Raw genomic sequence first — 9,570 nt, 5'->3', positions numbered from 1 at the left:
ATCTCGGCTCACTGCAAGCTCCACCTCCTGGGTTCACGCCATTCTCCTGCCTCAGCCTCCCAAGTAGCTGGGACTACAGGCGCCTGCCATTGCACCTGGTTTTTTTTTTAATATATATTTTTAGTAGAGATGAGGTTTCACTGTGTTGGCCAGGCCAAGGAGTCTCGAACTCCTGACCTCAGGTGATCGCCCAGCCTCGGCCTCTCAAAGTGCTGGGATTACAGGTGTGAGCCACTGTGCCTGGCCAATTTTTGTATTTTTAGTAGACATGGGGTTTCGCCATGTTGGCCAAGCTGAACTCCTAATTTCAGGTGATCTGCCTACCTCAGCCTCCCAAAGTGCTGGGATGACAGGTGTGAGCCACCGTGCTCGGCCCTAGGCATGCTCTTTAAAGTTTTTCCAGGCCGGGCGCGGTGGCTCAAGCCTGTAATCCCAGCACTTTGGGAGGCCGAGACGGGCGGATCACGAGGTCAGGAGATCAAGGCCATCCTGGCTAATCCGGTGAAACCCCGTCTCTACTAAAAAATACAAAAATCTAGCCGGGCGAGGTGGCGGGCGCCTGTAGTCCCAGCTACTCGGGAGTCTCGAGGCAGGAGAATGGCGTGAACCCGGGAGGCGGAGCTTGCAGTGAGCCGAGATCCGGCCACTGCACTCCAGCCTGGGCGGCAGAGCGAGACTCCGCCTCAAAAAAAAAAAAAAAAAGGTTTTCCAAAAAACCAGGATCAGTCAGGTGCTGTGGCTCACGCAGATCACCTGAAATCAGGAGTTCAGCTTGGCCAACATGGCGAAACCCCATCTCTACTAAAAATACAAAATTAGCTGGGTATTGTAGCACCTGTGATCCCAGCTACATGGGAGACTGAGGCAGGAGAATCGCTAGAATCCGGGAGGTGGAGGTTGCAGTGAGCTGAGATGGCGCCATTGCACTCCAGCCTGGGTGACAGAGTGAGACTCAGTCTCAAAAAAAAAAAAAAAGAAAAGACCGGGCGTGTTGGCTCACACCTGTAATCCCAGCACTTTGGGAGGCCGAGGTGGGCAGATCACCTGAGGTCGGGAGTTCAAGACCAGCTTGACCAACATGGAGAACCCCTATCTCTACTGAAAATACAAAATTAGTCGGATGTGGTGGCACATGCCTGTAATCCCAGCTACTCGGGAGGCTGAGGCAGGAGAATTGCTTGAACCTGGGAGGTGGAGGTTGCGGTGAGCTAAGGTTGCGCCACTGCACTCCAGCCTCGGCGACAGAGCGAGACTCTTTCTCAAAAAAAAAAATAAGTAAATAAATTAGAAAAGAAAATAAAAACCCAGGATCCAACCAGGAGGCACTCCTTGTGTTTTGCTACCTTCCCCAGGGCCCCTCTGAGCCGTCCCCAGCCTTGGTGTTCTTGCCTCTCCACGGGGACAGACTCTGCAGACCCAGGCTGAGCTCTGGATGTGTCTGATCATTTCCTCCTGGCCAGAGGCAGGTTGGACATTTTTGGCCAGAGCAGCACTGGGACGTGCTGTGTCGGTTACCTCCAGGTGTCATCTGTCCCTCAGCAGGTGATGCTGAATGTGGCCGCCTGGTTGAGGCGCAGTTCTCCCTCCCTTAGATGTGGGAGTGCCATCCGGGTGCTGCGTGGCCATGCGGCCAGCCTGTGCGCCACCCCCCTGCGCGCCCCCCAACCCCCATCACCCAGGGCCAGCAGCTGCAAAATGGCCATTTCCTGCATCTATTCCATTTTGGCATCTACCAGCTGCCATTCTCTCACCAAGGGCCCCCTCCACTTTAAAAAATCTATCAGGCCGGGCGCGGTGGCTCAAGCCTGTAATCCCAGCACTTTGGGAGGCCGAGACGGGTGGATCACGAGGTCAGGAAATCGAGACCATCCTGGCTAACCCGGTGAAACCCCGTCTCTACTCAAAAACACACAAAAAAACTAGCCGGGCGAGGTGGTGGGCGCCTGTAGTCCCAGCTACTCGGGAGGCTGAGGCAGGAGAACGGCGTAAACCCGGGAGGCGGAGCTTGCAGTGAGCTGAAATCCGGCCACTGCACTCCAGCCTGGGCAGCAGAGCGAGACTCCGTCTCAAAAAAAAAAAAAAAAAAAAAAAATCTATCAGTACAGACTTGCAGGTTTAAAAAAATGAATGTGTTAACATTCATTACTGTCATCTTTTAATTACTTATTTTGAGACAGGGTCTCGCTCTGTCACCCAGGCTGGAAGGTGGTGGTGCAATCATAACTCACTGTAGCCTCCAACTCCTGGGCTCGAGTGATCCTCCTGCCTCAGCCTCTTTTCAGACATCTGCCACCACACACAACTAATTTTTATTTTTATTTTCGTATAGATGGGGTCTTGCTGTATTGCCCAGGCTGGTCTTGAACTGCTGAGCTCAAGGGATACTCCCACTTTGGCCTTCCAGAGTGTTGGGATTACAGGCATGAGCCACTGCATCTGGCTCTTGTAAAATTTTTTGATGGTAGTAAAGTCTATGTAACATTTATCATGTTAAGCATTCGTAATACACAATCCACTGTCGTCTTATGCTCAGATTGCCTGAGATCCGGCCAGCAGTGCCCCTCCAGCACGGCTTCTGTGTCCTCATAATCAGCCCCTGATGTGTTTTGAGCGCGTCCCTGCCTTCCCTGTCCCACACCTGGAATCAGCCTCTCTCCAAGGAGCTAAGGAAGGAGACCACTACTACTCCTGCTACATTTCTTGGTTCCCTGACCGGGAAGTGAGGTGATTAACAGATGGTCAAGGCAGCCGCTTAGGCAGCTTATGCCTGCCCTGTAGAGCATCCCTGTGGGGGACTCCGGCCAGCTTGAGCCATGCGGATCCTGAGAGCACTCTCGGGTAGGCATTTGCACCGTTGGAGCGCCTCAGAGCAGTGCACAGCAGGCCCCCGCGGAGGATCAACGCAGTGGCTAAACACTGGGAAGGAACTGGCCCTTTAAGTCCGGACATCTGAAACTTGGTAAGACTGGTCTTTGGAACTCGCCCACTCCATTTGAGTGGAAGCGTGGCCTGATCACCCACGGCGTGCCTGTATCGGCACTTTGGTTTTTGTTTTTGACTCGACTTGAATTAATTGCTTGATACTTTGGTTTTTGTTTTTGATTTGACTTGAATTAATTGCTTGATACTTTGGTTTTAGTTTTGATTTGACTTGACTTAAATTGCTTGACGAACAGGTGTGCCTTTATTGGCACTTTGGTTTTGGTTCTGATTTTGACTTGGCTTAAATTGCTTGACGAACAGGTGTGCCTTTAACAACACTTTGGGTTTAGTTTTGATTTTGATTTAGTGTGAATGAGATGAGTGAGTGACCTTTTACCCTTTCCTTCTTGTAGTGTGAATGTTGTTTTGTCTCCAGAGAAAAATAGGTCGGACACAAAATAAGCCCACTCCGCTAGGAACTGTGTTAAAACATTTCAAAGCCGGGCGCGGTGGCTCAAGCCTGTAATCCCAGCACTTTGGGAGGCCGAGACGGGCAGATCACGAGGTCAGGAGATCGCGACCATCCTGGCTAGCACGGTGAAACCCCGTCTCTACTAAAAAATACAAAAAATTAGCCGGGCGAGGTGGCAGATGCCTGTAGTCCCAGCTACTCGGGGGGCTGAGGCAGGAGAATGGCGTGAACCTGGGAGGCGGAGCTTGCAGTGAGCTGAGATCTCGCCACTGCACTCCAGCCTGGGCGACAGAGCAAGACTCCGTCTCAAAAGAAAAAAAAAGAAGAAGAAGAAAAAAGCAAGTAATATTAAAACAAGATTCCAGAAATGCTTCAAGGAGCTGACAAAAGCCTAAGTCCGTTTCATAAGAGATTCTATAAAGCATTCTGGCTTTACACCCCATTTAACCCTGAGACTGCTGAAAATCAGTATGTAGTGAATACTTCATTTGTAAAGCAAGCCCAGGGTAACATCAAGCAGAGGCTGCAGGCATGATATCACCCAGTCTATAAAAGTGGCCATCGAGGTGTATGTTAACTGTGACCAAGGAACAAAACTGGGAAAGAGCAAAAGAAAAAGAAAGACTAAGCGTAAAAAAAAAAAATTAGCAATGTGAGAGGACGTGGACGTAAATGTAGATATGAAAGAAGTCGGGGGAGGGGGGAGGGATTGCATTGGGAGTTATACCTGAAGTAAATGACGAGTTGATGGGTGCTGACAAGTTGATGGGTGCAGCACAGCAACATGGCACAAGTATACATATGTAACAAACCTGCACGTTATGCACATGTACCCTAGAACTTAAAGTATAATAATAATAAAAAAAAATTTTACATAAGAATAAAAAAAAAAGTCACAATTTTTAACAAGTTTTAGTAGTTGAAAAGTATTTTCTGGAATTCATTACTAAATACTAATTGTGGCCTCAATGATTCTTACTAAACTCAGAATGCATAAAGTATGTATACATAGTTGACTTTTTGTGAACACAGAAATTTAGCAATTGTAGTTACAGTTGATGGGCAATATAACCTAATAAAAGCATTTCAACAAACAATAAAAAAAAAAAAGAAAGAAGTCAAGTTAGGCAAGGATTCAAGAGCCGGACAAGGCAAGAGAGAGATTAATGTGCGAGACGCAAAAAGAAAGGATACTAGGAGAGTAAATGTTCAAAAGGCAATACAGGAAATGGCCAAGGCCGCAAGACGAAGAGGCCATCGGCCAAGGGCTGCCGCACCTTGGAGGAACCAAATACTGATCTGATCAGACTGACAGGAGCTGAAGAATGTAAAGACTAGGGCAGACCCGGCACCTTCTTTTTAGGCTCCCAGGAGCCCATCGTCACACTAGAAGTTAAAAGCAGCAAGATTCTGCCGTATCTGGATTCCAATTTCTCACTGAAGGCTAATCCACTAAATAGAGTTACAAAGGGGGGAGCGAGGGGAGAAGAACCCCCCATTTAAGAAACTTAAACAGTAAAAAGAGCCGTACCTTGTGAAAACTTGCTTATAGACTACAGAACTGCCCCGTGCTGGAGTCTATCGGTACATGCTAGTGCTTGTTTGCTCATTTAAGATAAAATCAGGTTTTTGCTTATGGTCCTCCTCCGAGTCAGGTGCACCCCTACCAAACAAACTAGGTATTTGCCCTATAAGATTTTGTTCAGTCGGCCACCCCCAAATCATAGGTCAAATTAAAGGTGACCTCCAGAAACTAAAGAAATTAACCTTAAGAAAGCAAATGCAGGTTTTAAAAAGAGCCATACAAAGTGTTCATAATTAAATAAAAATGCCTATAAGCTTGACACCCCTTTAAATCTAGTGACTCTGTTTAAAGTAAAATCTAGTTTTTCTAGGACCCATATAGATGGGCCCTATACTGTAACCTTGTCCACTCCCACTGCTGTTAAAGTTGCAGGTGTAGGCCGGGCGCAGTGGCTCACGCCTGTAATCCCAGCACTTTGGGAGGCCAAGGCAGGCAGATCACGAGGTCAGGAGATCGAGACCATCCTGGCTAACACGGTGAAACCCCGTCTCTACTAAAAACACAAAAAATTAGCCGGGCGTGGTGGCGGGTGCCTCTAGTCCCAGCTACTCGGGAGGCTGAGGCAGGAAAATGGTGTGAACCTGGGAGGTGGAGCTTGCAATGAGTTGAGATCGTGCCAGTGCACTCCAGCCTGGGCGACAGAGCAAGACTCTGTCTCAAAAAAAAAAAAAAAAAAAAAAGGCCATACAAAGTGTTCATAATTAAATGAAAATACCCACAAGCCTGATACCCCTTTAAATCTAGTGACTCTATTTAAAGTAAAATCTAATTTTTCTAGGACCCATATACGATGGGCCCTATACTGTAACCTTGTCCACTCCCACTGCTGTTAAAGTTGCGGGTGTTGAGTCTTGGATCCACCACAGTCAGCTAACACCGGCAGCTCAGGACAGGTGGACCAGCCAGCAGGACATAGATCATCCAACCCAACTGATCCTGAGACGAGACCAAGCTGCTGCTGAGGATGACAGCCCTGCCCTGGTCACTCTGGAGGCTGACCAGTCTACACACGGCCGAAGCTTGAGGAGACAACAAGCCCTGCTGTAGTCACACACCAGCAGCTGACTTGTCTACACACGGCCGAAGCTTGAGGACTCATCAAGCAAGTAAATGTAATTTTTTTTTTTTTTTTTTTTTTTTTGAGACGGAGTCTCGCTCTGCCGCCCAGGCTGGAGTGCAGTGGCCACATCTCAGCTCACTGCAAGCTCCACCTCCCGGGTTTACGCCATTCTCCTGCCTCAGCCTCCGGAGTAGCTGGGACTACAGGCGCCCGCCACTTCGCCCGGCTAGTTTTTTTGTATTTTTTAGTAGAGACGGGGTTTCACCAGATTAGCCAGGATGGTCTCGATCTCCTGACCCTGTGATCCGCCCGTCTCGGCCTCCCAAAGTGCTGGGATTACAGGCTTAAGCCACCGCGCCCGGCCAATTTTTTTTTTTTTTTTTGAGACGGAGTCTCGCTCTGTTGCCCAGGCTGGAGTGCAGTGGCTGGATCTTGGCTCACTGCAAGCTCCGCCTCCCGGGTTTATGCCATTCTCCTACCTCAGCCTCCTGAGTAGCTGGGACTACAGGCGCCCGCCACCTCACCCAGCTAGGTTTTTTTGTATATTTTTTTTTAGTACAGACAAGGTTTCACCATGTTAGGCAGGATGGTCTCGATCTCCTGACCTCGTGATCCGCCCATCTCAGCCTCCCAAAGTACTGGGATTACAGGCTTGAGCCACCGCGCCCAGCCAAAAATCTTAAGACTAATAGTTTTCCTGTAATACTGTTTTCCTATTGTTCTGTCACTGTATTCAACCTTTTTCCCAGGTAAGGACGTTTTGTCCTTGCTGTACATTGTTTTGTTGTTGTTACCCCCCATAACCATACTAGAAGAAACACCTATATAAGGTGTCCCCACTCTACACATACTACTAGGAAACCCAGACCTGTCCAGCCCAGCAACAATTCTGAGTCTTACAGCCATTCTTTAAACATATAAACCAGAAGTTATCAGAACCTCTTCCTTTAGCAAAAACAGAAAAAGCCTATTTGCTCAGTTGGCTGAAAACATTGCTGGCAGCCTGGATATTTCTTCATGTTATGTTTATAAAAAGGCAACATAAGAGACCAATGACCTTGAGAAGCAAAAGAGTTAATGCCTCAAGATAACTTTACTTTAACTGACTCTTTTCCCAAACAGATGCCCCGAGTTCAAGCATCTGGCTCTTAAAAACTTCTGTTATTAAAAAAAACTGTGTTACTCGCTAAGAAAAAGTTTTTCAGATCCAGTGACAAAACTAACCTGCTTAGGACGTGACAAAGTTGATACATGTGCCTGTACTGGTTTAACACAGGTTTGATCCTAGGTCTTCATTTAGAAAATAGTTTCCAGCTGGGCGCGGTGGCGCAAGCCTGTAATCCCAGCACTTTGGGAGGCCGAGACAGGCAGATCACGAGGTCGAGACCATCCTGGCTAACACGGTGAAACCCTGTCTCTACTAAAAAAAATACAAAAAACTAGCCGGGTGAGGTGGCGGGCGCCTGTAGTCCCAGCTACTCGGGAGGCTGAGGCAGGAGAATGGTGTGAACCCGGCAGGCGGAGCTTGCAGTGAGCTGGGATCCGGCCACTGCACTCCAGCCTGGGCGACGGAGCGAGACTCCGTCTCAAAAAAAAAAGAAAAAAGGAAAAGAAAAGAAAATAGTTTCCAGCTATAAAAATTTAAAACCCTCATTATAAATATATTACTGGTAATAGAAAGTTGCTTGCTGCTCCCCTGTGTATTACACTTATTCTTTCAAATGATAAAAGGTTTTGTAGCTACCACAATTCATCAGCAAACTTCAGCACAAGTTTATTACATAAAACACTATTGTTCTGTCTCGCAAAAAGACTCAGAAAGTAAAAATAAAAGTGAGAACTCCCACTAATTAGTGAAAATTTTCAAAGGGGGGGATAAGGAAGGAGACCACTACTCCTCCTGCTACAGAGCCTGTCTTGGTCCCACCAGGGATGCTGTGCAAAGGACCTTGGGCGGGTGGCATTCATGCCTCACAGTTCTGGAGGCTCAAAGTTTGAGGTCAGGACGCCAGCACGGCTGGGTTCTGGCGAGGGCTCTTGTGGGTTGTGGACCTCCCGTGACTCCTCACGTGGCAGAAGGAGCGAGGGAGCTCTCCAGCGTCCCTTTTATAAGGGCGCTGATCCTGGTCATGAGGGTGTCACTTTCATGACCTACCCACTTCCAAAACACCCCTTTTTTTTTTTTGAGATGCAGTCTCACTCTGTCGCCCAGGCTGGGGTGCAGTGGCACAGTCTCGGCTCACTGCAAGCTCTGCCTCCTGGGTTCACGCCGTTCTCCTGCCTCAGCCTCCCAAGTAGCTGGGACTGCAGGCGCCCGCCACTACGCCCGGCTAATTTTTTGTATTTTTAGTAAAGATAGGGTTTCACCGTGTTAGGATGTTCTCGATCTCGTGACCTTGTGATCCGCCCACCTTGGCCTCCCAAAGTGCTGGGATTACAGGCATGAGCCACTGCGCCCGGCCCGACCCCACTTCTTAATACCATCACCTTGCAGGAGCCAGGGTTCCTTCCTTCCCTCCCTCCCTCCCTCCCTCCCTTCCCTCCCTCCCTTCCTTCCTTCCCTCCCTCCCTTCCTTTTTTTTTTTTCTGAGAGTCTTGCTCTGTCACTTAGGCTGGAGGGCAATGGAGCGATCTCAGCTCACTGCAATCTCCGCCTCCCAGGTTCAAGCGATTGTCCTGCCTTAGCCTCCCAAGTAGCTGGGATTACAGGTGTGTACCACCAGGCCCGGCTAATTTTGTATTTTTAGTAGAGACAGGGTTTCTCCATGTTGGTTGGGCTGGTCTGGAACTCCCAACCTCAGGTGATCCACCCGCCTCGGCCTCCCAAAATGCTGAGATGACAGGCATGAGCCACCGTGCCTGGCCTAGGGGCCAGGGTTTCAACAAACAGATTTTGGGGAGGACACATTCAGCCCATAGCAGAACCCTGGTTCCTTTTAGGGAAGATGGGCTTTGGAACTAGAATCTGAGTTCTGGTCTGCACACTGCTCCCGAGGTCACACTGCCTCTAGGCCCTCTCCATGCACAGAACAGAGAAATCTCTGCATAAGTTTCCACCAATACCCAATGCCCCCAGCCCTCTGGCTCCCTGAACAGGTGTGTGTCTCCCTTCAGAACAGAGCTGCTCAAATGTCACTGGGGTGTGGCCATGTGCAGGCCGAGGAGGATCACTGGAGCCCAGGAGGTGGAGGCTACAGTGAGCTATGACTGTGCCATTGCACTCGAGCCTGGATGACAGAGTGAAACCCTGTTTCAAACAACAACAACAACAACAACAACAAAGCCCTTTGGAAGGGGCCTACAGGGAGGGGTGTTGGGGAAGGACAGAGTTCTAACCCACCAGTCAGTCCCAGAGCAGCAGCCCCAGGACCTCAGCTTGGGCCCCTCTAACGGTGGCTCCATGAACCAGGGGCAGGGGCTGCAGGGGACGGGAGATTTCCGGATAACCCCATGGCCTGGGGGACCAGGATCTAGTTAAGGTTAGTGGCTGTGATGCTGTTCTTCCTTCAAAACATTACGAAATTGTGGTAG

Source organism: Chlorocebus sabaeus, chromosome 12, assembly GCF_047675955.1.
Source record: "Chlorocebus sabaeus isolate Y175 chromosome 12, mChlSab1.0.hap1, whole genome shotgun sequence".
Lineage (NCBI taxonomy): Eukaryota > Metazoa > Chordata > Mammalia > Primates > Cercopithecidae > Chlorocebus > Chlorocebus sabaeus.
Note: the sequence above shows the minus strand (reverse complement) of the source record.